The following is an 8,549-nucleotide window of genomic DNA, read 5'->3' as shown; positions in this document are numbered from 1 at the left end:
CTGCTCCATGTTACGATAAAATCAGGAGAGCCCATGTGTGTCGGGTACCACGATTAGGGGCACTCTAATCGGAGGACTAAATCACTCTTAAAACACAAAAATGCATGTCAGGCAATCGGACCCAAGAAGGCCAACAATCTCCTTCCAACCCGAAGGAAAGGAAAGGACTCAAAGAGGCCCACTTCGCACTCGGCCCACGGCCCAGCTCAAACAGTGCGGCCCGTCCGAACCCCCTTGAACCCGCGGAGCAACCTCCGCCTCGCTCGAGGTCTCCCTGCCAAGGCCCTCGACAACACGCCGCACCTCCGTCTCGCTCGAGGGTAGCGAACCTACCCTCGGGGTAGCAAACCAACTCCGCCTCCCTCGAGGGTAGCGAACCTACCCTCGGGAGAGCGGACCGACTCCGCCTCACTCGAGGCTACCCCTCGGCTGAGGGAGTTATCAATCTACCGGCTCACCTACTCGCCCGACAAAGACAATAAATGCCAACCACGCCACCGCGGAGTGGGGAGTCAGGCGGCGTCAGGCCTCCACGCTGCACAACGGCTGTGACCGGGATCCCATCCGCCAACTCCGATCACTGCTCCGCCATCCCTGACACTGTGACGACACTATGGGAACCTGCGGCGCCCTGTGCAAGACGTACCTGGCACTGCTCTCGCCACTGTACTGCGCACTCCCCGTACTTCCCTCGTACTTTCCCCACCGGGGAACCCTCGAACGCGGCCCGGGCCTTGACTGGAGCAAGACCCCCGCCTGCAGGACCCTCGAGACACTGCCACGTCGCGCACAGAGGACGGTACCCTCTACAGGAGCCACCACAACGACCGCTGGAGCTGCCAGGACGCCGGTGCGATCTCCGCCAGGCCAGGACGCTGCCCAGGACAGCCGCACGCCCGGCGCCATGATCTCCAGTACCCCACAGTGTACTTCCTACAGTGGACATTCGCTGTGCGCCCCTGATTTGGGGAGAAGACGACGACTTTAGATCTCCCCGTACATGTACTCCGCCCCTCCTTGTGTCTATAAAAGGAGGAGGCGGGCTCTATCTTCAGGATCTCATCTCTAGCACTTAACGCAACTCGCAGCACACACACGCGCTCTCTTGAGCCCCGATATTGGCACTTGCCTCAATCATCTAGCAGAGACTTGGGAGCTTCCCTCTCTCTCGCCTCACTTGTATCCCCTACTACATGCACCTCTAGTGTGGAATAGTACAGTTGTTGATGTTCACTAACGCCCCTGATTTGTATACCGCAAGCGCACGGTTCGTGGTAGCTTTCCCCTTAGAGTATTCCCCCAAGGTTTATCAATCCGTGGATCGACAATGAACTTACTAGGGTTTTCTATCTAATCTAATGGATCTATCCTAACATGAAGCATTAATTGCATATAAAAGGTGAACCTTTGACAAATATGGGTGATGTACGAAGGTTGATCTCATCCATGAACATCGGTAAGGATAAAGCATGACCGAAGGCATGACTAAACCTATCACACGCATTCTAGTTGTAGTTCTAGCTAAACGAGTAAGATCAACATGCATCTCATCCAAAGCCTCTTTAAATCAAAACCTCCAATCCGATCCCTCGATACCCAACCTACTCTATGGAGACGGCCTATCACGACGCCCCCCTTTTCAACGGGATACCCTGAAGCAAGTCGAACCCCCTTTGGGTAGATCCGGTATGAACTCCTAGCCACCATAGCTACAAGAACACCCCATGCAATCTATCTCGAGAATAGATCTAGGAATAAGCGCACCCAAAGCAAGAACGAAATCGAAAGAGGAGAGACATGATCGCTAAATAGATCGGATGACATGAAGACATTACTCACATAATAGATTCGTTTGGATCGCCACCACCGCGTATACACCATTGACGACTCCAACTAGCTCATGAACTCCACCATGACACAACCACGCAGGGAGGCCATGGCGGCTAGGGATGGCCTAAGCCATCTCCTAAACAACTTCGAAGACTTATGGCGGCCGTCGTCTCCCTCCGGTCTTGGCCCTAGGTTTTCGTCGAGTTCTGGTTGGATGGATGCCCCGAGTTGAATAAGGTGCGAGCTATTTATAAGCCGAGGAAGCCACCGGTCGAAGGGGAAGGCAAACCGCCTCAGAAAAGGGCTGGGTCGGCCGGCCCCATGGGCCTAGGCTGGCCGGCCTACCCCTTTTCGGGCTCGCTTCGGTCTCATCTTTGGCGTGTAGACTCCTCGCATCTTCTAGAGTTTCTGTCCTTCACGATTGCACCCCTTTGGACGTTGTTATCTTGGAGATATCTTCGAGGAAAGGATAGGATAGGGAATCCTTCCTTAAATCTTCATTTGCTTTGCTTAATCCCGAAGTATCTTGCTCGGTCCTTTGGGCTCTCTTGGAGGATGGATGTGCATGAATGTGCTTCGAATCAACATGGGCTTTGGTCCTTCCTTTGGGCTTTGGCCTTCGTCTTTCTTCGTGTTAGCGCTCGATCACGGGCCTCGTCATTTCATGCTCCAAAATAGGCCAAAAACCTGCAAAAACGAAGTTCCTCCAAAATATATGTGCATCTGTGAAAATGACCAATAATTAGGCCGGGGTTAGGACGGTTAGTGATTTTGATATTGAATTCATGCCATTATCAAGGATAAGCAAGGGATAAAATGGGTACTTAAGGAGCGCCAACATTCCCCCCCCATGCTTAAACCTTGCTCGTCCTCGAGTAAGTCCAGGAGCTTTGCTTATAAAGAAATCAGCGTTGCCCCTTAATGTCTTCTCTGCACTTAGTCATATATAACAAGACATATTGCTCTCTCAAGTATTTAGCATTTAAGTTCATGTTGTGACCGGCTACTTTTTCATTATGGAAGATAGACTAGCAATTAAAGAACAAGCCACAATAATAAATAAATGCAATGCTCTCAAACTTAAGCGAACTTCAAACCTTTACCTTGTTTCATCGTGAAGAGTTTTCAAAATAATGCATATCAAACATAAGTGAGGTTCTCTTCAAAAGATCATGGAAATACTCATCTCATCAAGTCGCTCAAGCCTACATTAGATTGTTTTCAACCTATTCTACTCATATATAAAAGTGGAAGGCTTATGTGGAGCTTGGTAGGTAAAAACAATCCTAGCAAAACATTATATCTGAAATATTGTCAAACTAAGAGAGAGATCTAATGGGATTACCGAGACTGGTCAAAAAGGCCATTGGAAAATAATGTTGGAGATGGGGAAAGATGAAACACACACATTTAGATAGGTGGACATGTGCAAGTGGCAAATGGATGATCCCGAGACACAAATGAAGTTCTCGTTATCGGACTGCACATGGTTGAAAGATTTGAGTATGGAATAATTCTTCAAAGTAACTTGGAAAATTAATGAAACCAAAAAGAACTAAGGAGCATTTTATTCTTCTCTTTTTTTTCTTTTCTTTTCTCCCTTTTTTCATTTTTCTTTTTTTTCTTTCTTTTTGCTCCTTAGAACTTTTGATAACATAGAATACTTACCCAGCCATCCCCCCATGCTTGAACGAATGCTCGTCCTCGAGTATGAATAGTGGGAGAACCAACTAGCTAGGGTAAGTATCTCAAATTCACCTTCTTCTTCGTAAAACCGCTTGAAGGTGTGTTCCAGGATCAAAACCTTTCCCTCCCGCATACTGTCACTACACGAGGATAATCGGTAACGAACAACAAGAACACGATAGTTGATGTACTCTAGGTAAACCATGCAAGAGCAAAGCAAACCCAAAGCCAAGTCGCGATTCTATTAGGCATCAAAGTATCTCCGGGGAGCCTTGTCTCCCAAAACTTTTCTTTATATGATGCCCTTGATTCTTTTGATTCCGTCGAAATGATAATCCATACTCAAATTGGGTTATGGTCAAGGAGGTAATCACAAAAAGATATTTTTGGTTTAGGGTGGATATCCAGCGAGGTTTGTAAAATTCCCGAAGTAGAAACTCACAATGCATGGATAAATAGGCTAGCAAAAAGAAGGTTACAAAAAAACGGAATGACCAGCTTCTTAGTCTCATACCAAAGAAATCAATCTTAATCCAACTCATCAAAATATAAGTTTGCAATCTAAAGGTTTCATCATGAAAGAATATGCTTCTATAGGCTTTGGTAGGTAGAACTTTGCAAGAGATTCACAAATGTAGATAGCATAGGAATTAAGTTTTCAAATTAAACAACACAAGGTGTAAGGTCATCGGTAGACTTAAATCAAAGAGCAACATAAAATATGTGGGTTTAGAATTTAGTCATTTAACCTCCACAAATAAAAGAGCCAGTATTTAATCATTTTAATTCCATTTAATTGAGAGCAAATGGTCAAGTCATATACAACATAGCGTAGGTAAAACAAAGCAGCAACTTTCATCATTTTTCCATAAGCATAAGGCATTGCCAAAATGTATCATTGTAGTGAGCTCAAAGTGATGGCGATCCTACACTTATTGAAAACAAAAACGAAACTAGGTTGTCCTCCTAGAAGCCATGTGATAGGTTGAGAGATATATACAAAGGTTGCATCTATGGTTGAAGGCATATATGTACAAGCATTTAGAAAAAGAGAAAGTTGAGGAAGAATTACCGTCCTTCTCGATGCTCGTAATGAAGTGTAGCGCGGCCTCCCCCATACTTAAGCATTGTGCTAAGCATGGAAGAAGAATCATGAGCATCTTGTGGCAACTGTGATTATCTTACTTCATGAGATCTTTCTTCCTTGTCCACGAAATCCTCCCCCATGCTTAGCATGATGCTAGGCGTGGAAGGAGAAGATGGACCATCTTGAAATTCTTGAAGTCCTTCCCTCATGTGTATGAATATCATCTTCAATGTGTCTTCACATTTGTTGCCTCAATTTCCTTCAACTTCTTCTTGTACTAAGTCATGGTCCCAATCATTGCTTCACGTCGTCGTCGCCACCTTCAATAACTTGTTGTCTCATTGCTGCCGCATCTTCACGAATTTTTCTTTCAATTTCCAGAACAGAACCTGTACTAAAACATTGCTCCATTGCGAAGTGCACAATTTTTTCTTTCCAACGAGTCCTTATTCACCCAAAATTGATTCCGAACAAGAGAGTTGTGTCCATTTTATCCCAGCGCTGCAATCTGTCCCGACGAATTTCAGAACGCGCAACGTCCAATGTTCTTGCCATATCTCCTTGTACGGGTCTTCAAATTCATTGATCTTGGATGCGTTGGAACGGGAATTTCATGGAGCTTCTGAATATCAACTTTTTCTTCCTTGTACATCTCTATACATGTTCTCAAATTGATGAAAACAGCTGCGTCCTTCTCGGGTTTCGACGATGTTGACGATCTTGATTGAAATTCTTTTGGCCTTGAACTCATGGGAGCGCTTCTTCATACCTGCAAAATATTTTAAACACACACTACGCCCGAGGTGACGGTCGGGAGTAGAAACAAATGCCAACAAACCTACCATTCCTAAGATCTCAATTTGTGGCAAAGTTAGCTTAGCGAAACTAGTGAGTGTACGTGTGTGCTAGTGTAAATGCAAATGAGAGGAAGGTATATAAACAAAGACAATGTTTACACCTAGTTCTAAACACCATGTTTACAACTAGATTGCCGAACTTCTCTATAGCCACAAAGACTTATTTAACCAAGGTCAAAACACCATGTCTATCCCAAGATCAGAAGGCCTTCATAGCACAAGAAAAAATAAAGCGCATTGCAAAGCTTATAAACCAACCAAATACAACCTCATAGCTTGGTAACTAAATGATGATGGTTTTCAATCATGTCTAAACACCATGTTTACACAAGATTGCAAAAAGGAAAATGCTCACGTGAAGCATTACACATGGATATGAAAGCTTTCATCAATAAAGTTGAGACCAAGCTAGCAAAATGAGTGCATGAACAATGGAATGGACGCAAAGTGCAAATGCAAAGTTAGTAAAAATAAGTGTTAGCAAGGTTGAAAGGACCTGTCGATGTTGTTCCGCAACTAGCTTATTCAAAAATAATTGCTAAGAGTGACAAAAAGCCTTCGCGGCACTTCATAAGAAGTGAGGCTTTTGCCAATGAAAAAGGTTATTTATCGAAAAAGGGTCAAGCAACCAAGCTAACAAGGTTTTAGAAGTAGGTTTATGGGTTTCCTATATTTTGGTCTTAAAACAAAAATTTTGAAGAGAGAGTGTTGGGTATAAAAATTCTATCTAAGGTGGTTTCAAAAAAAACTAGAGAGAAACAAGAGTTAGATTTTTTTTTGAATGAAAAACATACCCTATAGATTTGGGATTGCTCTATGAGTGGTTTTTCTAAGGGTTTTAGGATCTCAAAAACGAGGCTAGTCATTTTCTTTTGAAAAACGACAATTATTTTTTAGTAAAATTTGTTTGACATCCTAAAATCTCTCCATTTCTTTTCTTTTGATTGTGAGGTGATTATCCTTGTCATTCTTCCAATATTTTAAGACTGCACCGCAACAACTAATAATGACACTACCACCAGCCAACATGACCACACAACTTTTCTCATACTCGACTCAAACAACAACAGGATGAATTGGGACGTCAACAGGATTGCGCAACTCAAACTCGACTCCATACCAAACCACCGCGCCGTGCCACCACTACCCAAGAAAAGCCGACAAGCAGCCCACCTCGTAAGCGCCGTCATCCCCGATGAGTCCCACACCAACCAACCACTGCCATGCAGAACTGACCACCGTAGTCCACTGCAAGCCAAGTAGCCACCACGATTTCTCCACCATGCCGTCGGCGTCTTCACATCACGCAGACATGACCGGTGATTTCCCGACTCCGACCATACGTTGGTAGAAGTTAGCGGAGGAGCCCATCGCACCACACCGAAAGAGCCACCACCGTGCGGGACCCCTCACCGAAGTACCGCTGCGGCACCATGCACCCCAAACACTGAAAAATGCACCCGATCCTGGAACTCCGAGACACCTCCTTGCCTAGGTTGGATTGGGACATCGGCCCAGACCTCAACTAAACGCGTGGGGACCTCGCCACATCCACCGCTGCACACCACTCCTCGGACACCACATTAAAGCGTATGGAGTCTCGCCACTACCGACGCTGGACTCTCCAAGGATCCGGGCTTGCTCCGCCGCCGAGGGTGACCTAGTACCACCGAGCCAGTCCAAAATTTCACATTCGTCGTGCTGCCGCTGAAATCTCTGTTGCACCACCTGCGCGAACAGAAAGCCTCTAAAGGCACGGCTCAACCCCGTTGCCCAAGTTGGATTGAGACATCGACCAATCCCTCAACTCTCTATGTCCGGTCGGATTAGGCTTGACCAGAGCCTCTGTGGTTTGCACACCTTGCCCGGTCGGATCCTCAACGCAAGCCGCACCAACACAAACAACATTTTTATTTATAGGAGGAAGAAAGGAAGAGAAGAGGTAGCACACCTTGTCCATGGCCGTCATCACCATCCGTATTAGCCTAACGTTGCCTCTAAGAAGGTCGCGTCACTGAAAGCGTTGCCAACACCAGCCCAAGATGGGTTGGGTTTTCACCCGCAACATCCGGGACGGTGAGGCCAAGAGGTGCAAAAGGAAGCCTCAAAGGAGGGAGCAGCATCTGCAGATGGCGCCGTCTAAACTTTCGCCAGCACCCCGGGGAAGCTTTTGCCAGCACCCCAGGCAATCCACGGAGGAATCGCAGCAGTCCTGACCGCAGCTAGGCAAGAGTGGTGTAGGCATCCCTAACGACCTGGTGCCGCCGTGCGCAACACAGGCGTCGCACGCGGCGAGTGCTGTTGCTGCTGGGCCACATGCGCCACCCACCATACTCATCGTCGCGCCGCGTCGTTCATGCCGCACACTGGCCGCGAATGCCACCGATCCAACCGGTCGTGAGTGCCTCGGAGCCGAGCCACTCCGCGGGGCCGTGCTGCCGCAGCCAGGGCCGCCGTCACCGCCGTTTCCCAATGCACGGAGGCCCAAGCCGTGCCGAGTCCCACTGCGCTGGCCGCGCCACTGCTGCCGGGCCCCGCCATGCGGAAGCCGTGGGGGAGCATATCAGGCAGCCGTGTGGGTGGATTCGGACCCACACAAGGTGGATCCGCGCGCGGACTATTGGCAGGCGCTGCCGTCACTATTTACGGGACCACCACTTAGTAGTGCGCGAGGGGGATGAAGGAGGAAGGAAGGGTCGGAGCTCCGCCGTCACCTTCCTTGCGGCTGCGCGGACTTCCGGCGGACACTACGACAACGAGGGGTGAGGAGCGGCGCCAGGCGTTGGGGGTCCGCTCGAGCCGCCCCGAGGAGTGACTTGGGTGTAAACGGGTGTAAGCGTTAAACCCTATTCCGAAGGCATCGAGCTTTCGTTACATATGCAAAAATCAAAGAAATACGTAGAGATCTTCAGTGGTCCCGTCCACATAGGCAGCGACTGCAGGGTAAAGTGCGGCGAGCACAGCTGTAGGCTTGTAGCAAGAAGCCAAACACTAGCCAAGAAAGAACTCAGTGGCACATCTAGGGGCATGACAAACTGTAGCCACCATCCAAACAGGCCATCACATTGCTACCCCAGTTCCCGGCTTCC

The sequence above is a fragment of the Panicum virgatum genome, chromosome 5N, assembly GCF_016808335.1.
Source record: "Panicum virgatum strain AP13 chromosome 5N, P.virgatum_v5, whole genome shotgun sequence".
Taxonomy (NCBI): domain Eukaryota; kingdom Viridiplantae; phylum Streptophyta; class Magnoliopsida; order Poales; family Poaceae; genus Panicum; species Panicum virgatum.
Note: the sequence above shows the minus strand (reverse complement) of the source record.